General features: G+C 52.1%; 10 non-coding genes across 10 annotated transcripts; all 10 read left to right on the forward strand.

The window, feature by feature from the left end:
• Positions 1-6: 6 nt before the first annotated feature.
• LOC138511974 (U6 spliceosomal RNA) lies at positions 7-113 on the forward strand. The gene has a single exon (XR_011280854.1). It is a non-coding gene; the product is annotated as a U6 spliceosomal RNA (small nuclear RNA).
• A 1,744-nt stretch (positions 114-1,857) lies between these two features.
• On the forward strand, positions 1,858-1,964 carry LOC138511975 (U6 spliceosomal RNA). The gene has a single exon (XR_011280855.1). It is a non-coding gene; the product is annotated as a U6 spliceosomal RNA (small nuclear RNA).
• A 1,743-nt stretch (positions 1,965-3,707) lies between these two features.
• Positions 3,708-3,814, forward strand: LOC138511976 (U6 spliceosomal RNA). The gene has a single exon (XR_011280856.1). It is a non-coding gene; the product is annotated as a U6 spliceosomal RNA (small nuclear RNA).
• Positions 3,815-13,811: 9,997 nt separating this feature from the next.
• On the forward strand, positions 13,812-13,918 carry LOC138511977 (U6 spliceosomal RNA). Its single transcript, XR_011280857.1, has one exon. It is a non-coding gene; the product is annotated as a U6 spliceosomal RNA (small nuclear RNA).
• A 1,733-nt stretch (positions 13,919-15,651) lies between these two features.
• LOC138511978 (U6 spliceosomal RNA) lies at positions 15,652-15,758 on the forward strand. The gene has a single exon (XR_011280858.1). It is a non-coding gene; the product is annotated as a U6 spliceosomal RNA (small nuclear RNA).
• Positions 15,759-17,506: 1,748 nt separating this feature from the next.
• Positions 17,507-17,613, forward strand: LOC138511979 (U6 spliceosomal RNA). The gene has a single exon (XR_011280859.1). It is a non-coding gene; the product is annotated as a U6 spliceosomal RNA (small nuclear RNA).
• A 1,743-nt stretch (positions 17,614-19,356) lies between these two features.
• Positions 19,357-19,463, forward strand: LOC138511980 (U6 spliceosomal RNA). The gene has a single exon (XR_011280860.1). It is a non-coding gene; the product is annotated as a U6 spliceosomal RNA (small nuclear RNA).
• Positions 19,464-21,207: 1,744 nt separating this feature from the next.
• LOC138511981 (U6 spliceosomal RNA) lies at positions 21,208-21,314 on the forward strand. The gene has a single exon (XR_011280861.1). It is a non-coding gene; the product is annotated as a U6 spliceosomal RNA (small nuclear RNA).
• Positions 21,315-23,053: 1,739 nt separating this feature from the next.
• Positions 23,054-23,160, forward strand: LOC138511982 (U6 spliceosomal RNA). The gene has a single exon (XR_011280862.1). It is a non-coding gene; the product is annotated as a U6 spliceosomal RNA (small nuclear RNA).
• A 1,746-nt stretch (positions 23,161-24,906) lies between these two features.
• LOC138511984 (U6 spliceosomal RNA) lies at positions 24,907-25,013 on the forward strand. The gene has a single exon (XR_011280863.1). It is a non-coding gene; the product is annotated as a U6 spliceosomal RNA (small nuclear RNA).
• The last annotated feature ends 98 nt before the right edge of the window (positions 25,014-25,111 follow it).

A 25,111-nucleotide genomic window follows, 5' to 3' on the forward strand; every position in this document is an offset into this window, starting at 1 on the left:
AAGTGTGTGCTCGCTTCGGCAGCACATATACTAAAATTGGAACGATACAGAGAAGATTAGCATGGCCCCTGCGCAAGGATGACACGCAAATTCGTGAAGCGTTCCATATTTTTAGACACGTGCGTGCCAGGAGAGAAATACCTTTTATTGACAGAATAAAAGGGGCCCCGCTCCCGTGCTGGTCTTGTGCTTGCTCGCTGCCGCGGAAGCCCTTCCCGTTTCTCTTGATCCTCTCTGTGCTGCACCAAGAGCGGCTGCCTTGTCCTCTGCTGGCTGCTCATTTCTATATAGCGCTTTCTATATGATCCGCCTCTAGGGGCTCATGGCAAAGAGCGCACAGCCCCTCAAGCTTCACTGCTTCTAGGCCCTACTCTTCATGAGAGCTGGCTGCCTCTAGGTGTGTGATCTCTTTACCCACTTGTGCATTCTTTGCTCAGTGTCATTCGCCAACTGCTCCTTTAAAGCAAGCGAGGGGTGGCAGGGTCTGAAAGGCAGCAGATAGCACGAGAGAGAGTGTGCGTGCGTGCGTGTGTCTGTGTGTATGCAAATCACCAGTCAGCCAGGGCCTGCTGGGAGCCCATTCCGCCAGGCCCACCGGCTTTTGGACAGCTCCCAGATGGTTGGAGAAGGACCAGGCTGGGTTAGGCCACGAAGCAGAGGCCGAGCCGTTCCCTGGTGCGCTTTCTGGAAATGTCTCCCTCATTTGGAAATGTGCCCCTCAGTTGCTGAGGTCCCGAGAAGGCTCGCCTGCGGCGCTCACCAGAGAGGTCTCTGGCCGATCGTGGCCGATCAGGGACGTGAAGGGCTGCCCTGGGACTGTGTCCAACACAAGCCAACCCCCACCCATTGAAGGACAGGACGCACACATGCATAGAAATCATCTGCTGCTTGTTGGGGCCTTCTGGAGGGACCCCTACTGGTGGTGCTTCGAGATGGCGCCTGGTGTTTCCTTGCTGTGCAACCGGGCCCGCCCCACATAAAATCAAAAGTCTATTGCGAGCAGTGAAGGCCAAGGGAATTTAAATGTAATTCAAAGAAACAAAGCACAGAGTTGGGAGCCCAGCCGGATGGCAGAGGAACCCACAACCTTCTGACTCCTAGTCAGGCGCCTTATCCATTGCACCACTGGCCCCCATACCCCTGGTGCCCTCCGTTAGCTCCTAGTGCTGTTCTTCAAGGTGCCTTTCTGAAGCAGGAGCCACTGCAATGCCTGCTGTCCTGATTTTGTAACACACAAGGCTCACGTCCTGGCACAGTTGATAAAAGCAGGCGACAGGCAGCCAATACCTGTTGTAAGAGGCTTCCTGGCCCTACCAAAGGAAAGCAGACCCGGCGGGACTTTGAAGCCACCGTCGCTGAAGCCAGCAGCCAAACGTAAACTTACATCGGTTTGAAAATGCATCTCTTGCTTGAAGGCGGGGGCAGCAGCAATCCGGGGCTCTCGGGGGTCCGCGCACTAGGCCGCTGCCTCACCTTGCCTATCCTGGAATTCAACAGGGCCCCCCCCAAGCAAACCCTCACAGGCCCTCTGGCTTTTCTCTGGCTTGTGGGACTATTGTGATGCGTCCAGGCACACAGCACCCATCACCCAGGCATTATGACGGGAGGTGCCACTTTGCATGCAGCCTGGACCATGATCCTTTCTTCCTGCATTGCAATAGCCAAGCACACGGAACCTTTCCTTTTGGGCCAAACCAGCAGCGAGGAAGCTTGGGTCGTTGGTCTTTGCCTCTTGGTTCCATACCGGCCCCAGAACCAAACAGTTTCTTGCCAAAGTTAGAGCATAACAAGTCAACCTAGGTCAATAGGCAGCCGATGCGCTGGCTTTTATACACTGGCCAGTTCAGCCCCAAGTGTGTGCTCGCTTCGGCAGCACATATACTAAAATTGGAACGATACAGAGAAGATTAGCATGGCCCCTGCGCAAGGATGACACGCAAATTCGTGAAGCGTTCCATATTTTTAGACACGTGCGTGCCAGGAGAGAAATACCTTTTATTGACAGAATAAAAGGGGCCCCGCTCCCGTGCTGGTCTTGTGCTTGCTCGCTGCCGCGGAAGCCCTTCCCGTTTCTCTTGATCCTCTCTGTGCTGCACCAAGAGCGGCTGCCTTGTCCTCTGCTGGCTGCTCATTTCTATATAGCGCTTTCTATATGATCCGCCTCTAGGGGCTCATGGCAAAGAGCGCACAGCCCCTCAAGCTTCACTGCTTCTAGGCCCTACTCTTCATGAGAGCTGGCTGCCTCTAGGTGTGTGATCTCTTTACCCACTTGTGCATTCTTTGCTCAGTGTCATTCGCCAACTGCTCCTTTAAAGCAAGCGAGGGGTGGCAGGGTCTGAAAGGCAGCAGATAGCACGAGAGAGAGTGTGCGTGCGTGCGTGTGTCTGTGTGTATGCAAATCACCAGTCAGCCAGGGCCTGCTGGGAGCCCATTCCGCCAGGCCCACCGGCTTTTGGACAGCTCCCAGATGGTTGGAGAAGGACCAGGCTGGGTTAGGCCACGAAGCAGAGGCTGAGCCGTTCCCTGGTGCGCTTTCTGGAAATGTCTCCCTCATTTGGAAATGTGCCCCTCAGTTGCTGAGGTCCCGAGAAGGCTCGCCTGCGGCGCTCACAGAGAGGTCTCTGGCCGATCGTGGCCGATCAGGGACGTGAAGGGCTGCCCTGGGACTGTGTCCAACACAAGCCAACCCCCACCCATTGAAGGACAGGACGCACACATGCATAGAAATCATCTGCTGCTTGTTGGGGCCTTCTGGAGGGACCCCTACTGGTGGTGCTTCGAGATGGCGCCTGGTGTTTCCTTGCTGTGCAACCGGGCCCGCCCCACATAAAATCAAAAGTCTATTGCGAGCAGTGAAGGCCAAGGGAATTTAAATGTAATTCAAAGAAACAAAGCACAGAGTTGGGAGCCCAGCCGGATGGCAGTGGAACCCACAACCTTCTGACTCCTAGTCAGGCGCCTTATCCATTGCACCACTGGCCCCCATACCCCTGGTGCCCTCCGTTAGCTCCTAGTGCTGTTCTTCAAGGTGCCTTTCTGAAGCAGGAGCCACTGCAATGCCTGCTGTCCTGATTTTGTAACACACAAGGCTCACGTCCTGGCACAGTTGATAAAAGCAGGCGACAGGCAGCCAATACCTGTTGTAAGAGGCTTCCTGGCCCTACCAAAGGAAAGCAGACCCGGCGGGACTTTGAAGCCACCGTCGCTGAAGCCAGCAGCCAAACGTAAACTTACATCGGTTTGAAAATGCATCTCTGGCTTGAAGGCGGGGGCAGCAGCAATCCGGGGCTCTCGGGGGTCCGCGCACTAGGCCGCTGCCTCACCTTGCCTTATCCTGGAACTCAACAGTGCCCCCCCAAGCAAACCCTCACAGGCCCTCTGGCTTTTCTCTGGCTTGTGGGACTATTGTGATGCGTCCAGGCACACAGCACCCATCACCCAGGCATTATGACGGGAGGTGCCACTTTGCATGCAGCCTGGACCATGATCCTTTCTTCCTGCATTGCAATAGCCAAGCACACGGAACCTTTCCTTTTGGGCCAAACCAGCAGCGAGGAAGCTTGGGTCGTTGGTCTTTGCCTCTTGCTTTCATCCCGGCCCCAGAACCAAACAGTTTCTTGCCAAAGTTAGAGCATAACAAGTCAACCTAGGTCAATAGGCAGCCGATGCGCTGGCTTTTATACACTGGCCAGTTCAGCCCCAAGTGTGTGCTCGCTTCGGCAGCACATATACTAAAATTGGAACGATACAGAGAAGATTAGCATGGCCCCTGCGCAAGGATGACACGCAAATTCGTGAAGCGTTCCATATTTTTAGACACGTGCGTGCCAGGAGAGAAATACCTTTTATTGACAGAATAAAAGGGGCCCCGCTCCCGTGCTGGTCTTGTGCTTGCTCGCTGCCGCGGAATGTGGGTGCGATTTCTCGCCGTCGCCAAAACCAGTACAAAAGGGACCCTATAAAAACTCAAACAGAAAAGAGTTGAGTAAACATTGCTTTATTAACACACAAGCATTCGCGAATGGGCCACAAGTTCAACCGTCTCGCAAAGCAAGTCGTCAAAGTGCCGCCCTTTGCCCTGCACATCGTGGTCCTTTTATACCCATCTGTTTTACATTGTCATACATTGCTGCACATAGATTATGTCCACCACAAGGCGGTTCCTCCCAGTCATGACTTTGCATCAACGGTCAACAGTTCAACATCTGCTATTGTGGTTTCCTGTTATCTGTTATTCGCTCTCTCTCGTGCCCTTCTGTGTCCTTATCTCTGTGCACGAGGCTGTGCTTACTCATTCCTTCCCCACCCGTAATCTGCAGATAGTTTTAGCAGGCTCAACATGCTTCGACATACAGTGACCAAACACAATTCTTCTGTTAAAACAAGTTCTTGCCAGGTCAGCAGGTCTTAAATGTCGCTGTATAAAGAGAAGGCCTCTTCTTTTAACAAAGGGTACATTCTTTTAACACATATGGTGATTAGTACAAACTCCAAGTGTGAGCACAACATTACATATGTATGCGTACCTTCAATCCACCCTTTGCTCACACTTGAGCATCAATCTAAACAGTCCTAGCATAAGCAGATGGCAGGAAAGCAACATCATCACATACTGTATGTACCATAATCTTCTCCAGGCCTCCCATGTCAAAAAATTCCTGTTGTACATGGCTTTTATCCATTGGATTTAGGCGCGTTATGCTGGAAGAACACATGGAAACACAGCACGACACACATACCGGGAAACATTGGATGCAGAGACAAATTCCTACAACTATTGCCGCTAGAACCAGTATAGGCGTAAGAAGTTGCCATCCAATTTCTTTCAGGAGCTTCATCCACCAGCTATCTCCTGACCCTTCCTCCTGGTGGATGCTATCCGCCACTTTATGCAGTTTGTTTACTCCATCCAGGATTCCTGTACTCCCTTCTGGTATGTAAACACAGCATTGGGATCCCACCAAAAAACAGACTCCGCCCCTTTCTGCAGTGAGTATGTCTAAGACATACCTATTTTGGAGAGCCACTAGCCGAATTGCTTTCATTTCATAAGTAATGTTTTCCATTAGGTCTGCAGATTCTTCGATTACGAACTCAAGGGCCCTGTTTAGCTTTTGGATTTCTTGACTGTTCATAAAGATGCCCGCTGGAGGAACCAGGACCCCCATCAGATCTATAAACGTTTCCCATCCTGTAGGTTGATACGTAGGAATTTTTGGGTTTACTGCTCGTTTATTTCTGCTGTGTATTTCTTTATGCAGAGTAGACGGGGCATATACCATCACAGCCGGCATTATTCTGGCTATGTAACATACCCCAACAAAATCTTTGGCTAACCACAAATAAGCCCTCTTGTTACAGACGTAGGCATGTCCTTCAATCTGTAACAATCCCTTCGTGTAGTTATTTAGATTCACCATTTGACTGCACCCCGAGATCATTCTTTGATTACCTCTTGCGCTCCTCTTAAAACATATATTCTTTGGCCTAAACTCTTGTGTGATGGTGATAGGGGGAGGAGGTTCTCTTACTATCTGTACCATAGCAGGTGCAAGCCCGATTCCCTCAGTTTTGATTTTATAGCGTATCTTTTCCTTTAGAAGGGTTTTGTTCTCTCCTCTAACATAACAAGCGGTATTCGGTATCATGTATTGCTGTGCTGACACTATTCTCATGTAAATTAATGTACACCCGGCATCCTCAGTAACTGGCGATGCGTACACTGGGATGCCTTCACTGCTATGTCGGGGCATGTGGGTGCAGATCCAGCAATCAGTTTTATTCACTACCCCATATGTTGTGTTTATTATCTTCACGTATTCATTTTTAGCATAGTCTTCCGGGTCGTGTTGGTCATAGGCATCTCGATTCCTGCTCTTGACCCAATCTGTTCTCCCTGTTTCATTTGACTCGGGCAACAGGTTCTTTAATTCATATCTAGATGGATGTTCCAGATACCAGAATATTATGGCAAATGCTATTAGTACTACTATCGTGCATACAGAAAACAAAATTTTGCCTCTTGTGGTACAAACTGGTATTTTCCTCTTACCTTCTGTGTTTGAGGAGCATACACTTATCCGTTCAGGGACTAAACCAGCATACACGGGTGTAGACATAGTTCAGTATATGGCTCAGTATACAGCGTATATCAGTTGCAACCTAGCGATATAGCAATATCCCCTATTTAAAGCACCAGTGTCCTTATTACTCTAATAGTGGTAGGTCTCACTGAAAACCTTCATCCGATCTGTCCCACGTCTCGCAGTGCCTGTCCCAGGAGGGGAACGCCGAAGGCCCTTCAGGCTACAAGCCCGTCGTCTTCAGTAAGGCACAATTCTGCTAAAACCAACAAGAGAGTCCAAATGTTCATCTCCCTAATGATCAAAGTTCAAAACAGTGTCCTTACACGTTGCTTGGCACATACACGTCACGGGATCGGAGGCGATGGGCACACCTACTAGTGGCATCTGGCAGTACTGTTGCAACCTGGGGTTGGTTGGTTCCCTTTTCTGGATCCACGTGGTACCAGTGCGATTTGCCATCAACTTTTACCGCAGTTTGTGTTGCGAGGAGAACCTGAAACGGGCCCCTCCATCTGGGTTGCAGTCCGCTGGTGTGATCGAAGGCTTTTATAACAACCCAGTCACCGGGCTGCACGTCGTGACCTTCTCCTATCAGAGGAGATGGAGCTACTGCGTTCACCTGTGCATTAATAGAAATCAGTCTATTAGTTAACCCAATACAGTACTGTTGTAATGCAGGCCATGCTTGCTCAGACAATCTCTTAGGTGATTTGGGGGTCCCAATACTTGGTGGGCGCCCCATAACAATTTCGAAAGGAGATAAACCATGTGTACGCTTAGGCATAGTACGCATACTCAATAATGCAATGGACAATGCATCCGGCCATTTCAGTCAAGGGCATCCAGTGTTTCAATATGCATTGTGCTGTGGAGGTGGCACTATTGTCCCGCAGGGGATATGCTTCCACCCATCCTGAGAACCCACATTTCATCACCAAACAGTAGGAATGTTTATTTACAGGCTCCAGCTGTATAAAGTCCATATACACCACCTCAAAAGGGCAGGTGGGTAACTTACTGTGGCCCGCCGGGGCCGGTACACCTTTCCCCACATTATATAAAACACATATTTCACATTGTTTTGCCCATTGGCGACAATACATTCCCAATCTTTTGTTGTACCACACAGTACTTAAAACTTCTTCCATAGTTCTTGCGTTAACGTGGGTTGGACCATGAGCCACGCTCACTATCACAGGTAAGTATGCGTCAGGTAGTACCCAGGTGTTCGTTTTGGTATGTGCCCATAGCCCATCTACCGTCTCCTCATATTGATCATCCTTGTGCCAAGATAGTCTTTCTTCAATGGTTGCATCTGCTTGGATTTCCTTTACGCGCTCCTTCGTCCCTTCCATAGTCACATCCCTCCCCACTATGAGCTGTCGGGCTTCCCACCGAGTGTCCCTTGTGGCAGCTAGTTTAGCCATCTGGTCAGCCAAAGAATTTCCCTGCGTGACATAATCCAGTGTTTTTTTATGCGCTGAGCACTTCACTACGGCCACCATTTTGGGCAGCGTAAGGGCTTGCAATAATTCAGCAATCAATCGGGCATGTTTAATAGTATCACCTTGGGAGGTTAAAAACCCACGCTCTCCCCAGAGTTTACCAAAACTGGAAACCACCCCATGAGCGTAGGCTGAATCAGTATAAATTGTCACTTTCATACCGCTGCTTAACACTAATGCTCTCGTTAGCGCAATTAATTCTGCTGCCTGGGCCGATTTTTCACACACTTTCCCACTCTCAATCAACCGTTCCCCTGTAGTTACTGCATACCCTGCTGTTGTCTCCCCATTTGGCAGTTTGAAACAGGAACCATCACAGAATAATATACCCTCATTATCAACCAGCGGGGTGTCTTGCAGGTCTGCTCTACCCTTAGTGTGTTCTTCCATTTGGATCACACAATCATGCCTAATGTCATCAGGTGAGGTGGGCAAAGGAAGCAGTGTCGCTGGATTCAAAGTGTTACACCGTTCAATTTTTACATTACTGGCAAACAGGATCATCTCATACTGTGTGAGTCTAGCTGTAGTCAAATGCTGTGTATGCACTCTATTCAGAAGAACATCTACCGTATGTGGAACCTTTACTGTTACTTCACTCCCTAGGATGAAACCTGCACTTTGTTTTAGGGCTGTCGCTGCTGCAACTACTGCTCTCATGCATGGGGGTAGGCCTCGAGCTACTGAGTCCAGAGTGCTAGAAAAATATGCACATGGTCTCTGTTTACCCCCTTGTTCCTGTGTCAAGACTGACACAGCGCAACCTTCCTGTTCATCAACAAAAAGGCAAAATCTCTTAGTATAATCAGGTGTGCCTGTTTCCAGCTCCCGTGTCTACCAGACATCTCAAGTTTCGGTGGGGGCCGATCCTAATAGAGGCATAAGGCCCCCTTTGGTCTATAGGAACCTGCACCACTCCCGCTATCTCATTCCGGCATCCTCAGGACATATCGCTTGTGTTATCCTGAAAATCATTGTTATAGTATACCCCTTCTCCACATTCTTCACCCTGGCATACACCTTGTACTTGTGTCGTTTGTTGTGGCTGATACAGTAGATTGGGGGGAGGCGGGGCCGGCCAGGGAACATCCCCTCTTGCTTGTCCGTCAAAGGCATTGGGTTGAGGGGGTTTAAACATTCTATTGTCTTGGTTGCCGTACCCACCAGTCCTATTTCCTGGGGCAAATGTTGTCTGTGAAGGGGGCCGTACGCCCCTTCCTCTCCCACCACTCTGGGGACACTGGGATTTCCAGTGTCCGGGTCTCTTGCAGAAGGCACATACATCTTGGGGTAGCCCATCCCTCCTCCCATATAGCGCACCTCCTTGCACTGTACCTCTTCCTGTCCCTTGGCCCCCTATCATGTTGCTACTATAGCCCTGTGACGGGCCGTTATAATTGTAGTTATACCTGCCTTGGGGCCCTTGATGCAACTGTTGCATCAACACTTTGGTTTTTAAATCCTTCTCTTGTCGTGCCTTTTGTTGTCCCTTCACTCTTTCCCCTCTTTCGTAATACCTAGCCATTTCGAGGAGATCCCGGGGGTTCCTAGTCATCCATGTACTTTCTGCCCTCCTAATGTTCTCCTGAATTGGCCCGTGGAGCCCCTCTACAAAGTTTGTGGCAAAGTACCGTTGGCCCGTTTCAGACCCTATCTCTAGCCCACTGTGCGCTTTGAATGCTGCTTCATAACGCAGAAAGTACTGTGCTACTTCCTCACTTGCACCCTGTATCACAGCGGACAGTTTCTCCACATTCACATCAAATGGGGGTAACACCTTTTCTAGAGCCCTCAGGACTGCCATGCCATGCCCCCTTAGGGGTTCAGGATATTCCTCATGCAGTTTTCTATTTTTGCTCGCATCCATTACATCTTTCCATTTTATTGTTTCATTGTCTTTGGCACGAAAGGGGGTCCATATTTCTTCTGGGACAATGGCTAACAATATGTTATCTACATCCTCTACGGTAAATAACCCTGGTCTGAATAACTTTCCTACTTCTTTGTAGAATCCTGCCGGGTCTATACGGGGGTCGGGGATGGACTTGGTGATATGCATTAATTCAATTCGGGATAAAGGGACATACACATAGGTGCGCATCATGTTACCAGTGGCTGCCTCTATGGTGGGTTGGCACTCTCTCGTTGGCATTAATAGTAACTTTTCCATGTCTGTTTGTTCACTTACAAGGGCCTGCGCTGGTGGCGAAACAGAGGATTGATGACTAAGAGCTTTCTCTTTTATTTTTTTATAATCTTTTAATAGTTTCTCCACCTTAGCCATCCTCCATTCTTCCGCCCCTGAATCATCCACTCTTATATTAGATAGCAGTTTCTTATCCAAGTCCGTCCTAATCCTATTCCACTGGGACACATACCTAGGCTCCTTTTCCTCTTCTATATCATCCACCCTAATAAGAAGATATTTAATTACGTTTACTTGTATAGGCCAGCCAAGGCCCTCCATCAAACTCACCAGGGTGGACATGGACTGCGAGTGTATGGATGCTATCATACGATTAGCTACGTTTTGGCCCGCCTGGTCTGCATCTTTGAGTTTAGCTTCTCTTTCCTTCACCTCTCTTTCCCATGCCCTCTTTTCCTTCTCCCATTCAACACCGCCCCTTATGACTTCCGCTATTATGTCGGACATACATCCCCATAACTGAACACTGGACGCAGTCACTGGTAGTAACGCGACAGCGTCCTGATATGCTGAGGGCAGATCCGAAGTACTCTGTCCTCTCAATTTACAGTTACCCTCATAAAAGGTATATAGTTTAGTGGCCACTGTCCTAAATTCCAAAGGTGTCAAACGCCCCAATTGGTCCCGTAGGCTGTCATTGAGGGGTGTGCCATACAGCCCGGTCATAAGGATTTGCAAGTCTCCATCTCTATCCTTTTCTACAGTAGTCGTTCTCCTATGGTCTATCAACCTATCTGGGTTTCCATACTTCATTGGGAATTCCACCCTTTCACCCTCACTGTCTGCCGGTGGAGCTGTAGCTCCTGGAAACAATAATTCAGTCGTTGTTTGTTCTGCTTCTAGCCCTATCACATCTTCATATCGAGGCACCGGCACGGCAGGATACATACCCCCACTGTTCTTAATCATCATATGTCTATCCAACTGATCTAGCCTCTCACCCTTCTCTTTTATCTCTAGATCATGTAATTTTTGATTTACCGTTCTCTTCTGCTCCTTTGCTTTTTGTTTATTCTGAGCATTGCGCCTGCGCATTGCTTCTACCCTCCATAGTCGTATAGCCTCAAACTGTGCGGGTCTGACCCGTCTTTTTACTAATTCTATTTCTACTTTGGATATGCGGTCCACATCAAAGGACCCGGTGTCTGGCCATTTATGCTCAATCAAATCTTTTGTGTATTCGGACCATTCTTTTAAGAACAATGTTGAATTCAATCCATGTTTAATCAACATATCAAATGCAGGGGTTCCTTCAAGAGGGGCATAGTGTCTCTTGCCTATACCACTCTTGCTGGAAGCCGCTTGACCCATTTTGTTGGTATACCGCAATTGCCTAAAACACTCACCTTTCCCAAATATGCACCTATTGGCTAACAATAATAATACATCCTCCTGGCGTATCTAACATATCATATCATCATTTCAACATTACTTCTTCATAGACGGACTTACCACCGTCCTCTTCACAAACCCTGAATCATTATTCCCTTATTCCATCATGCATCCGTCCATACCACTTATCTTAAGGGTCCCGCCAGAGTGTTCCGGACCCGAAGGGCGACAGCCTGCTGTTCCACCGCCAACGGAGCCGGAAAAACAAGGATGACGCGTTGGTTGCAATCAAAGGTGCGGATTCAGTTGTTGGGGCCCCGTGATCAATTCCTTCTCCGGTTCCGCCGCGGCGTTCCTCACCCAGTGACGGACTGTCGCTCCTTCGCGTCCCACTTCTGACACCAAAATTGTGGGTGCGATTTCTCGCCGTCGCCAAAACCAGTACAAAAGGGACCCTATAAAAACTCAAACAGAAAAGAGTTGAGTAAACATTGCTTTATTAACACACAAGCATTCGCGAATGGGCCACAAGTTCAACCGTCTCGCAAAGCAAGTCGTCAAAGTGCCGCCCTTTGCCCTGCACATCGTGGTCCTTTTATACCCATCTGTTTTACATTGTCATACATTGCTGCACATAGATTATGTCCACCACAAGGCGGTTCCTCCCAGTCATGACTTTGCATCAACGGTCAACAGTTCAACATCTGCTATTGTGGTTTCCTGTTATCTGTTATTCGCTCTCTCTCGTGCCCTTCTGTGTCCTTATCTCTGTGCACGAGGCTGTGCTTACTCATTCCTTCCCCACCCGTAATCTGCAGATAGTTTTAGCAGGCTCAACATGCTTCGACATACAGTGACCAAACACAATTCTTCTGTTAAAACAAGTTCTTGCCAGGTCAGCAGGTCTTAAATGTCGCTGTATAAAGAGAAGGCCTCTTCTTTTAACAAAGGGTACATTCTTTTAACACATATGGTGATTAGTACAAACTCCAAGTGTGAGCACAACATTACATATGTATGCGTACCTTCAGGAAGCCCTTCCCGTTTCTCTTGATCCTCTCTGTGCTGTGCTGCACCGAGAGCGGCTGCCTTGTCCTCTGCTGGCTGCTCATTTCTATATAGCGCTTTCTATATGATCCGCCTCTAGGGGCTCATGGCAAAGAGCGCACAGCCCCTCAAGCTTCACTGCTTCTAGGCCCTACTCTTCATGAGAGCTGGCTGCCTCTAGGTGTGTGATCTCTTTACCCACTTGTGCATTCTTTGCTCAGTGTCATTCGCCAACTGCTCCTTTAAAGCAAGCGAGGGGTGGCAGGGTCTGAAAGGCAGCAGATAGCACGAGAGAGAGTGTGCGTGCGTGCGTGTGTCTGTGTGTATGCAAATCACCAGTCAGCCAGGGCCTGCTGGGAGCCCATTCCGCCAGGCCCACCGGCTTTTGGACAGCTCCCAGATGCTTGGAGAAGGACCAGGCTGGGTTATGCCACGAAGCAGAGGCCGAGCCGTTCCCTGGTGCGCTTTCTGGAAATGTCTCCCTCATTTGGAAATGTGCCCCTCAGTTGCTGAGGTCCCGAGAAGGCTCGCCTGCGGCGCTCACCAGAGAGGTCTCTGGCCGATCGTGGCCGATCAGGGACGTGAAGGGCTTCCCTGGGACTGTGTCCAACACAAGCCAACCCCCACCCATTGAAGGACAGGACGCACACATGCATAGAAATCATCTGCTGCTTGTTGGGGCCTTCTGGAGGGACCCCTACTGGTGGTGCTTCGAGATGGCGCCTGGTGTTTCCTTGCTGTGCAACCGGGCCCGCCCCACATAAAATCAAAAGTCTATTGCGAGCAGTGAAGGCCAAGGGAATTTAAATGTAATTCAAAGAAACAAAGCACAGAGTTGGGAGCCCAGCCGGATGGCAGTGGAACCCACAACCTTCTGACTCCTAGTCAGGCGCCTTATCCATTGCACCACTGGCCCCCATACCCCTGGTGCCCTCCGTTAGCTCCTAGTGCTGTTCTTCAAGGTGCCTTTCTGAAGCGGGAGCCACTGCAATGCCTGCTGTCCTGATTTTGTAACACACAAGGCTCACGTCCTGGCACAGTTGATAAAAGCAGGCGACAGGCAGCCAATACCTGTTGTAAGAGGCTTCCTGGCCCTACCAAAGGAAAGCAGACCCGGCGGGACTTTGAAGCCACCGTCGCTGAAGCCAGCAGCCAAACGTAAACTTACATCGGTTTGAAAATGCATCTCTTGCTTGAAGGCGGGGGCAGCAGCAATCCGGGGCTCTCGGGGGTCCGCGCACTAGGCCGCTGCCTCACCTTGCCTATCCTGGAATTCAACAGGGCCCCCCCCAAGCAAACCCTCACAGGCCCTCTGGCTTTTCTCTGGCTTGTGGGACTATTGTGATGCGTCCAGGCACACAGCACCCAGGCATTATGACGGGAGGTGCCACTTTGCATGCAGCCTGGACCATGATCCTTTCTTTCCTGCATTGCAATAGCCAAGCACACGGAACCTTTCCTTTTGGGCCAAACCAGCAGCGAGGAAGCTTGGGTCGTTGGTCTTTGCCTCTTGGTTCCATACCGGCCCCAGAACCAAACAGTTTCTTGCCAAAGTTAGAGCATAACAAGTCAACCTAGGTCAATAGGCAGCCGATGCGCTGGCTTTTATACACTGGCCAGTTCAGCCCCAAGTGTGTGCTCGCTTCGGCAGCACATATACTAAAATTGGAACGATACAGAGAAGATTAGCATGGCCCCTGCGCAAGGATGACACGCAAATTCGTGAAGCGTTCCATATTTTTAGACACGTGCGTGCCAGGAGAGAAATACCTTTTATTGACAGAATAAAAGGGGCCCCGCTCCCGTGCTGGTCTTGTGCTTGCTCGCTGCCGCGGAAGCCCTTCCCGTTTCTCTTGATCCTCTCTGTGCTGCACCGAGAGCGGCTGCCTTGTCCTCTGCTGGCTGCTCATTTCTATATAGCGCTTTCTATATGACCCGCCTCTAGGGGCTCATGGCAAAGAGCGCACAGCCCCTCAAGCTTCACTGCTTCTAGGCCCTACTCTTCATGAGAGCTGTCTGCCTCTAGGTGTGTGATCTCTTTACCCACTTGTGCATTCTTTGCTCAGTGTCATTCGCCAACTGCTCCTTTAAAGCAAGCGAGGGGTGGCAGGGTCTGAAAGGCAGCAGATAGCACGAGAGAGAGTGTGCGTGCGTGCGTGTGTCTGTGTGTATGCAAATCACCAGTCAGCCAGGGCCTGCTGGGAGCCCATTCCGCCAGGCCCACCGGCTTTTGGACAGCTCCCAGATGGTTGGAGAAGGACCAGGCTGGGTTAGGCCACGAAGCAGAGGCTGAGCCGTTCCCTGGTGCGCTTTCTGGAAATGTCTCCCTCATTTGGAAATGTGCCCCTCAGTTGCTGAGGTCCCGAGAAGGCTCGCCTGCGGCGCTCACAGAGAGGTCTCTGGCCGATCAGGGACGTGAAGGGCTGCCCTGGGACTGTGTCCAACACAAGCCAACCCCCACCCATTGAAGGACAGGACGCACACATGCATAGAAATCATCTGCTGCTTGTTGGGGCCTTCTGGAGGGACCCCTACTGGTGGTGCTTCGAGATGGCGCCTGGTGTTTCCTTGCTGTGCAACCGGGCCCGCCCCACATAAAATCAAAAGTCTATTGCGAGCAGTGAAGGCCAAGGGAATTTAAATGTAATTCAAAGAAACAAAGCACAGAGTTGGGAGCCCAGCCGGATGGCAGTGGAACCCACAACCTTCTGACTCCTAGTCAGGCGCCTTATCCATTGCACCACTGGCCCCCATACCCCTGGTGCCCTCCGTTAGCTCCTAGTGCTGTTCTTCAAGGTGCCTTTCTGAAGCAGGAGCCACTGCAATGCCTGCTGTCCTGATTTTGTAACACACAAGGCTCACGTCCTGGCACAGTTGATAAAAGCAGGCGACAGGCAGCCAATACCTGTTGTAAGAGGCTTCCTGGCCCTACCAAAGGAAAGCAGACCCGGCGGGACTTTGAAGCCACCGTCGCTGAAGCCAGCAGCCAAACGTAAACTTACATCGGTTTGAAAATGCATCTCTGGCTTGAAGGCGGGGGCAGCAGCAATCCGGGGCTCTCGGGGGTCCGCGCACTAGGCCGCTGCCTCACCTTGCCTATCCTGGAATTCAACAGGGCCCCCCCCAAGCAAACCCTCACAGGCCCTCTGGCTTTTCTCTGGCTTGTGGGACTATTGTGATGCGTCCAGGCACACAGCACCCATCACCCAGGCATTATGACGGGAGGTGCCACTTTGCATGCAGCCTGGACCATGATCCTTTCTTCCTGCATTGCAATAGCCAAGCACACGGAACCTTTCCTTTTGGGCCAAACCAGCAGCGAGGAAGCTTGGGTCGTTGGTCTTTGCCTCTTGGTTCCATACCGGCCCCAGAACCAAACAGTTTCTTGCCAAAGTTAGAGCATAACAAGTCAACCTAGGTCAATAGGCAGCCGATGCGCTGGCTTTTATACACTGGCCAGTTCAGCCCCAAGTGTGTGCTCGCTTCGGCAGCACATATACTAAAATTGGAACGATACAGAGAAGATTAGCATGGCCCCTGCGCAAGGATGACACGCAAATTCGTGAAGCGTTCCATATTTTTAGACACGTGCGTGCCAGGAGAGAAATACCTTTTATTGACAGAATAAAAGGGGCCCCGCTCCCGTGCTCGTCTTGTGCTTGCTCGCTGCCGCGGAAGCCCTTCCCGTTTCTCTTGATCCTCTCTGTGCTGTGCTGCACCGAGAGCGGCTGCCTTGTCCTCTGCTGGCTGCTCATTTCTATATAGCGCTTTCTATATGATCCGCCTCTAGGGGCTCATGGCAAAGAGCGCACAGCCCCTCAAGCTTCACTGCTTCTAGGCCCTACTCTTCATGAGAGCTGGCTGCCTCTAGGTGTGTGATCTCTTTACCCACTTGTGCATTCTTTGCTCAGTGTCATTCGCCAACTGCTCCTTTAAAGCAAGCGAGGGGTGGCAGGGTCTGAAAGGCAGCAGATAGCACGAGAGAGAGTGTGCGTGCGTGCGTGTGTCTGTGTGTATGCAAATCACCAGTCAGCCAGGGCCTGCTGGGAGCCCATTCCGCCAGGCCCACCGGCTTTTGGACAGCTCCCAGATGGTTGGAGAAGGACCAGGCTGGGTTAGGCCACGAAGCAGAGGCTGAGCCGTTCCCTGGTGCGCTTTCTGGAAATGTCTCCCTCATTTGGAAATGTGCCCCTCAGTTGCTGAGGTCCCGAGAAGGCTCGCCTGCGGCGCTCACAGAGAGGTCTCTGGCCGATCGTGGCCGATCAGGGACGTGAAGGGCTGCCCTGGGACTGTGTCCAACACAAGCCAACCCCCACCCATTGAAGGACAGGACGCACACATGCATAGAAATCATCTGCTGCTTGTTGGGGCCTTCTGGAGGGACCCCTACTGGTGGTGCTTCGAGATGGCGCCTGGTGTTTCCTTGCTGTGCAACCGGGCCCGCCCCACATAAAATCAAAAGTCTATTGCGAGCAGTGAAGGCCAAGGGAATTTAAATGTAATTCAAAGAAACAAAGCACAGAGTTGGGAGCCCAGCCGGATGGCAGAGGAACCCACAACCTTCTGACTCCTAGTCAGGCGCCTTATCCATTGCACCACTGGCCCCCATACCCCTGGTGCCCTTCGTTAGCTCCTAGTGCTGTTCTTCAAGGTGCCTTTCTGAAGCAGGAGCCACTGCAATGCCTGCTGTCCTGATTTTGTAACACACAAGGCTCACGTCCTGGCACAGTTGATAAAAGCAGGCGACAGGCAGCCAATACCTGTTGTAAGAGGCTTCCTGGCCCTACCAAAGGAAAGCAGACCCGGCGGGACTTTGAAGCCACCGTCGCTGAAGCCAGCAGCCAAACGTAAACTTACATCGGTTTGAAAATGCATCTCTTGCTTGAAGGCGGGGGCAGCAGCAATCCGGGGCTCTCGGGGGTCCGCGCACTAGGCCGCTGCCTCACCTTGCCTATCCTGGAATTCAACAGGGCCCCCCCCAAGCAAACCCTCACAGGCCCTCTGGCTTTTCTCTGGCTTGTGGGACTATTGTGATGCGTCCAGGCACACAGCACCCATCACCCAGGCATTATGACGGGAGGTGCCACTTTGCATGCAGCCTGGACCATGATCCTTTCTTCCTGCATTGCAATAGCCAAGCACACGGAACCTTTCCTTTTGGGCCAAACCAGCAGCGAGGAAGCTTGGGTCGTTGGTCTTTGCCTCTTGGTTCCATACCGGCCCCAGAACCAAACAGTTTCTTGCCAAAGTTAGAGCATAACAAGTCAACCTAGGTCAATAGGCAGCCGATGCGCTGGCTTTTATACACTGGCCAGTTCAGCCCCAAGTGTGTGCTCGCTTCGGCAGCACATATACTAAAATTGGAACGATACAGAGAAGATTAGCATGGCCCCTGCGCAAGGATGACACGCAAATTCGTGAAGCGTTCCATATTTTTAGACACGTGCGTGCCAGGAGAGAAATACCTTTTATTGACAGAATAAAAGGGGCCCCGCTCCCGTGCTGGTCTTGTGCTTGCTCGCTGCCGCGGAAGCCCTTCCCGTTTCTCTTGATCCTCTCTGTGCTGCACCGAGAGCGGCTGCCTTGTCCTCTGCTGGCTGCTCATTTCTATATAGCGCTTTCTATATGATCCGCCTCTAGGGGCTCATGGCAAAGAGCGCACAGCCCCTCAAGCTTCACTGCTTCTAGGCCCTACTCTTCATGAGAGCTGGCTGCCTCTAGGTGTGTGATCTCTTTACCCACTTGTGCATTCTTTGCTCAGTGTCATTCGCCAACTGCTCCTTTAAAGCAAGCGAGGGGTGGCAGGGTCTGAAAGGCAGCAGATAGCACGAGAGAGAGTGTGCGTGCGTGCGTGTGTCTGTGTGTATGCAAATCACCAGTCAGCCAGGGCCTGCTGGGAGCCCATTCCGCCAGGCCCACCGGCTTTTGGACAGCTCCCAGATGGTTGGAGAAGGACCAGGCTGGGTTAGGCCACGAAGCAGAGGCCGAGCCGTTCCCTGGTGCGCTTTCTGGAAATGTCTCCCTCATTTGGAAATGTGCCCCTCAGTTGCTGAGGTCCCGAGAAGGCTCACCTGCGGCTCTCACAGAGAGGTCTCTGGCCGATCGTGGCCGATCAGGGACGTGAAGGGCTGCCCTGGGACTGTGTCCAACACAAGCCAACCCCCACCCATTGAAGGACAGGACGCACACATGCATAGAAATCATCTGCTGCTTGTTGGGGCCTTCTGGAGGGACCCCTGCTGGTGGTGCTTCAAGATGGCGCCTGGTGTTTCCTTGCTGTGCAACCGGGCCCGCCCCACATAAAATCAAAAGTCTATTGCGAGCAGTGAAGGCCAAGGGAATTTAAATGTAATTCAAAGAAACAAAGCACAGAGTTGGGAGCCCAGCCGGATGGCAGTGGAACCCACAACCTTCTGACTCCTAGTCAGGCGCCTTATCCATTGCACCACTGGCCCCCATACCCCTGGTGCCCTCCGTTAGCTCCTAGTGCTGTTCTTCAAGGTGCCTTTCTGAAGCAGGAGCCACTGCAATGCCTGCTGTCCTGATTTTGTAACACACAAGGCTCACGTCCTGGCACAGTTGATAAAAGCAGGCGACAGGCAGCCAATACCTGTTGTAAGAGGCTTCCTGGCCCTACCAAAGGAAAGCAGACCCGGCGGGACTTTGAAGCCACCGTCGCTGAAGCCAGCAGCCAAACGTAAACTTACATCGGTTTGAAAATGCATCTCTGGCTTGAAGGCGGGGGCAGCAGCAATCCGGGGCTCTCGGGGGTCCGCGCACTAGGCCGCTGCCTCACCTTGCCTTATCCTGGAACTCAACAGTGCCCCCCCAAGCAAACCCTCACAGGCCCTCTGGCTTTTCTCTGGCTTGTGGGACTATTGTGATGCGTCCAGGCACACAGCACCCATCACCCAGGCATTATGACGGGAGGTGCCACTTTGCATGCAGCCTGGACCATGATCCTTTCTTCCTGCATTGCAATAGCCAAGCACACGGAACCTTTCCTTTTGGGCCAAACCAGCAGCGAGGAAGCTTGGGTCGTTGGTCTTTGCCTCTTGCTTTCATCCCGGCCCCAGAACCAAACAGTTTCTTGCCAAAGTTAGAGCATAACAAGTCAACCTAGGTCAATAGGCAGCCGATGCGCTGGCTTTTATACACTGGCCAGTTCAGCCCCAAGTGTGTGCTCGCTTCGGCAGCACATATACTAAAATTGGAACGATACAGAGAAGATTAGCATGGCCCCTGCGCAAGGATGACACGCAAATTCGTGAAGCGTTCCATATTTTTAGACACGTGCGTGCCAGGAGAGAAATACCTTTTATTGACAGAATAAAAGGGGCCCCGCTCCCGTGCTGGTCTTGTGCTTGCTCGCTGCCGCGGAAGCCCTTCCCGTTTCTCTTGATCCTCTCTGTGCTGCACCAAGAGCGGCTGCCTTGTCCTCTGCTGGCTGCTCATTTCTATATAGCGCTTTCTATATGATCCGCCTCTAGGGGCTCATGGCAAAGAGCGCACAGCCCCTCAAGCTTCACTGCTTCTAGGCCCTACTCTTCATGAGAGCTGGCTGCCTCTAGGTGTGTGATCTCTTTACCCACTTGTGCATTCTTTGCTCAGTGTCATTCGCCAACTGCTCCTTTAAAGCAAGCGAGGGGTGGCAGGGTCTGAAAGGCAGCAGATAGCACGAGAGAGAGTGTGCGTGCGTGCGTGTGTCTGTGTGTATGCAAATCACCAGTCAGCCAGGGCCTGCTGGGAGCCCATTCCGCCAGGCCCACCGGCTTTTGGACAGCTCCCAGATGGTTGGAGAAGGACCAGGCTGGGTTAGGCCACGAAGCAGAGGCCGAGCCGTTCCCTGGTGCGCTTTCTGGAAATGTCTCCCTCATTTGGAAATGTGCCCCTCAGTTGCTGAGGTCCCGAGAAGGCTCGCCTGCGGCGCTCACCAGAGAGGTCTCTGGCCGATCGTGGCCGATCAGGGACGTGAAGGGCTGCCCTGGGACTGTGTCCAACACAAGCCAACCCCCACCCATTGAAGGACAGGACGCACACATGCATAGAAATCATCTGCTGCTTGTTGGGGCCTTCTGGAGGGACCCCTACTGGTGGTGCTTCGAGATGGCGCCTGGTGTTTCCTTGCTGTGCAACCGGGCCCGCCCCACATAAAATCAAAAGTCTATTGCGAGCAGTGAAGGCCAAGGGAATTTAAATGTAATTCAAAGAAACAAAGCACAGAGTTGGGAGCCCAGCCGGATGGCAGAGGAACCCACAACCTTCTGACTCCTAGTCAGGCGCCTTATCCATTGCACCACTGGCCCCCATACCCCTGGTGCCCTCCGTTAGCTCCTAGTGCTGTTCTTCAAGGTGCCTTTCTGAAGCAGGAGCCACTGCAATGCCTGCTGTCCTGATTTTGTAACACACAAGGCTCACGTCCTGGCACAGTTGATAAAAGCAGGCGACAGGCAGCCAATACCTGTTGTAAGAGGCTTCCTGGCCCTACCAAAGGAAAGCAGACCCGGCGGGACTTTGAAGCCACCGTCGCTGAAGCCAGCAGCCAAACGTAAACTTACATCGGTTTGAAAATGCATCTCTTGCTTGAAGGCGGGGGCAGCAGCAATCCGGGGCTCTCGGGGGTCCGCGCACTAGGCCGCTGCCTCACCTTGCCTATCCTGGAATTCAACAGGGCCCCCCCCAAGCAAACCCTCACAGGCCCTCTGACTTTTCTCTGGCTTGTGGGACTATTGTGATGCGTCCAGGCACACAGCACCCATCACCCAGGCATTATGACGGGAGGTGCCACTTTGCATGCAGCCTGGACCATGATCCTTTCTTCCTGCATTGCAATAGCCAAGCACACGGAACCTTTCCTTTTGGGCCAAACCAGCAGCGAGGAAGCTTGGGTCGTTGGTCTTTGCCTCTTGGTTCCATACCGGCCCCAGAACCAAACAGTTTCTTGCCAAAGTTAGAGCATAACAAGTCAACCTAGGTCAATAGGCAGCCGATGCGCTGGCTTTTATACACTGGCCAGTTCAGCCCCAAGTGTGTGCTCGCTTCGGCAGCACATATACTAAAATTGGAACGATACAGAGAAGATTAGCATGGCCCCTGCGCAAGGATGACACGCAAATTCGTGAAGCGTTCCATATTTTTAGACACGTGCGTGCCAGGAGAGAAATACCTTTTATTGACAGAATAAAAGGGGCCCCGCTCCCGTGCTCGTCTTGCGCTTGCTCGCTGCCGCGGAAGCCCTTCCCGTTTCTCTTGATCCTCTCTGTGCTGTGCTGCACCGAGAGCGGCTGCCTTGTCCTCTGCTGGCTGCTCATTTCTATATAGCGCTTTCTATATGACCCGCCTCTAGGGGCTCATGGCAAAGAGCGCACAGCCCCTCAAGCTTCACTGCTTCTAGGCCCTACTCTTCATGAGAGCTGGCTGCCTCTAGGTGTGTGATCTCTTTACCCACTTGTGCATTCTTTGCTCAGTGTCATTCGCCAACTGCTCCTTTAAAGCAAGCGAGGGGTGGCAGGGTCTGAAAGGCAGCAGATAGCACGAGAGAGAGTGTGCGTGCGTGCGTGTGTCTGTGTGTATGCAAATCACCAGTCAGCCAGGGCCTGCTGGGAGCCCATTCCGCCAGGCCCACCGGCTTTTGGACAGCTCCCAGATGGTTGGAGAAGGACCAGGCTGGGTTAGGCCACGAAGCAGAGGCTGAGCCGTTCCCTGGTGCGCTTTCTGGAAATGTCTCCCTCATTTGGAAATGTGCCCCTCAGTTGCTGAGGTCCCGAGAAGGCTCGCCTGCGGCGCTCACCAGAGAGGTCTCTGGCCGATCAGGGACGTGAAGGGCTGCCCTGGGACTGTGTCCAACACAAGCCAACCCCCACCCATTGAAGGACAGGACGCACACATGCATAGAAATCATCTGCTGCTTGTTGGGGCCTTCTGGAGGGACCCCTACTGGTGGTGCTTCGAGATGGCGCCTGGTGTTTCCTTGCTGTGCAACCGGGCCCGCCCCACATAAAATCAAAAGTCTATTGCGAGCAGTGAAGGCCAAGGGAATTTAAATGTAATTCAAAGAAACAAAGCACAGAGTTGGGAGCCCAGCCGGATGGCAGTGGAACCCACAACCTTCTGACTCCTAGTCAGGCGCCTTATCCATTGCACCACTGGCCCCCATACCCCTGGTGCCCTCCGTTAGCTCCTAGTGCTGTTCTTCAAGGTGCCTTTCTGAAGCAGGAGCCACTGCAATGCCTGCTGTCCTGATTTTGTAACACACAAGGCTCACGTCCTGGCACAGTTGATAAAAGCAGGCGACAGGCAGCCAATACCTGTTGTAAGAGGCTTCCTGGCCCTACCAAAGGAAAGCAGACCCGGCGGGACTTTGAAGCCACCGTCGCTGAAGCCAGCAGCCAAACGTAAACTTACATCGGTTTGAAAATGCATCTCTGGCTTGAAGGCGGGGGCAGCAGCAATCCGGGGCTCTCGGGGGTCCGCGCACTAGGCCGCTGCCTCACCTTGCCTATCCTGGAATTCAACAGGGCCCCCCCCAAGCAAACCCTCACAGGCCCTCTGGCTTTTCTCTGGCTTGTGGGACTATTGTGATGCGTCCAGGCACACAGCACCCATCACCCAGGCATTATGACGGGAGGTGCCACTTTGCATGCAGCCTGGACCATGATCCTTTCTTCCTGCATTGCAATAGCCAAGCACACGGAACCTTTCCTTTTGGGCCAAACCAGCAGCGAGGAAGCTTGGGTCGTTGGTCTTTGCCTCTTGGTTCCATACCGGCCCCAGAACCAAACAGTTTCTTGCCAAAGTTAGAGCATAACAAGTCAACCTAGGTCAATAGGCAGCCGATGCGCTGGCTTTTATACACTGGCCAGTTCAGCCCCAAGTGTGTGCTCGCTTCGGCAGCACATATACTAAAATTGGAACGATACAGAGAAGATTAGCATGGCCCCTGCGCAAGGATGACACGCAAATTCGTGAAGCGTTCCATATTTTTAGACACGTGCGTGCCAGGAGAGAAATACCTTTTATTGACAGAATAAAAGGGGCCCCGCTCCCGTGCTCGTCTTGTGCTTGCTCGCTGCCGCGGAAGCCCTTCCCGTTTCTCTTGATCCTCTCTGTGCTGTGCTTCACCGAGAGCGGCTGCCTTGTCCTCTGCTGGCTGCTCATTTCTATATAGCGCTTTCTATATGATCCGCCTCTAGGGGCTCATGGCAAAGAGCGCACAGCCCCTCAAGCTTCACTGCTTCTAGGCCCTACTCTTCATGAGAGCTGGCTGCCTCTAGGTGTGTGATCTCTTTACCCACTTGTGCATTCTTTGCTCAGTGTCATTCGCCAACTGCTCCTTTAAAGCAAGCGAGGGGTGGCAGGGTCTGAAAGGCAGCAGATAGCACGAGAGAGTGTGCGTGCGTGCGTGTGTCTGTGTGTATGCAAATCACCAGTCAGCCAGGGCCTGCTGGGAGCCCATTCCGCCAGGCCCACCGGCTTTTGGACAGCTCCCAGATGGTTGGAGAAGGACCAGGCTGGGTTAGGCCACGAAGCAGAGGCTGAGCCGTTCCCTGGTGCGCTTTCTGGAAATGTCTCCCTCATTTGGAAATGTGCCCCTCAGTTGCTGAGGTCCCGAGAAGGCTCGCCTGCGGCGCTCACAGAGAGGTCTCTGGCCGATCGTGGCCGATCAGGGACGTGAAGGGCTGCCCTGGGACTGTGTCCAACACAAGCCAACCCCCACCCATTGAAGGACAGGACGCACACATGCATAGAAATCATCTGCTGCTTGTTGGGGCCTTCTGGAGGGACCCCTACTGGTGGTGCTTCGAGATGGCGCCTGGTGTTTCCTTGCTGTGCAACCGGGCCCGCCCCACATAAAATCAAAAGTCTATTGCGAGCAGTGAAGGCCAAGGGAATTTAAATGTAATTCAAAGAAACAAAGCACAGAGTTGGGAGCCCAGCCGGATGGCAGAGGAACCCACAACCTTCTGACTCCTAGTCAGGCGCCTTATCCATTGCACCACTGGCCCCCATACCCCTGGTGCCCTTCGTTAGCTCCTAGTGCTGTTCTTCAAGGTGCCTTTCTGAAGCAGGAGCCACTGCAATGCCTGCTGTCCTGATTTTGTAACACACAAGGCTCACGTCCTGGCACAGTTGATAAAAGCAGGCGACAGGCAGCCAATACCTGTTGTAAGAGGCTTCCTGGCCCTACCAAAGGAAAGCAGACCCGGCGGGACTTTGAAGCCACCGTCGCTGAAGCCAGCAGCCAAACGTAAACTTACATCGGTTTGAAAATGCATCTCTTGCTTGAAGGCGGGGGCAGCAGCAATCCGGGGCTCTCGGGGGTCCGCGCACTAGGCCGCTGCCTCACCTTGCCTATCCTGGAATTCAACAGGGCCCCCCCCAAGCAAACCCTCACAGGCCCTCTGGCTTTTCTCTGGCTTGTGGGACTATTGTGATGCGTCCAGGCACACAGCACCCATCACCCAGGCATTATGACGGGAGGTGCCACTTTGCATGCAGCCTGGACCATGATCCTTTCTTCCTGCATTGCAATAGCCAAGCACACGGAACCTTTCCTTTTGGGCCAAACCAGCAGCGAGGAAGCTTGGGTCGTTGGTCTTTGCCTCTTGGTTCCATACCGGCCCCAGAACCAAACAGTTTCTTGCCAAAGTTAGAGCATAACAAGTCAACCTAGGTCAATAGGCAGCCGATGCGCTGGCTTTTATACACTGGCCAGTTCAGCCCCAAGTGTGTGCTCGCTTCGGCAGCACATATACTAAAATTGGAACGATACAGAGAAGATTAGCATGGCCCCTGCGCAAGGATGACACGCAAATTCGTGAAGCGTTCCATATTTTTAGACACGTGCGTGCCAGGAGAGAAATACCTTTTATTGACAGAATAAAAGGGGCCCCGCCCCGCTCCCGTGCTCGTCTTGTGCTTGCTCGCTGCCGCGG

Source organism: Ambystoma mexicanum, chromosome 6p, assembly GCF_040938575.1.
Source record: "Ambystoma mexicanum isolate Mex_15411 chromosome 6p, UKY_AmexF1_1, whole genome shotgun sequence".
In the NCBI taxonomy this organism is placed as follows: Eukaryota; Metazoa; Chordata; class Amphibia; order Caudata; family Ambystomatidae; genus Ambystoma; species Ambystoma mexicanum.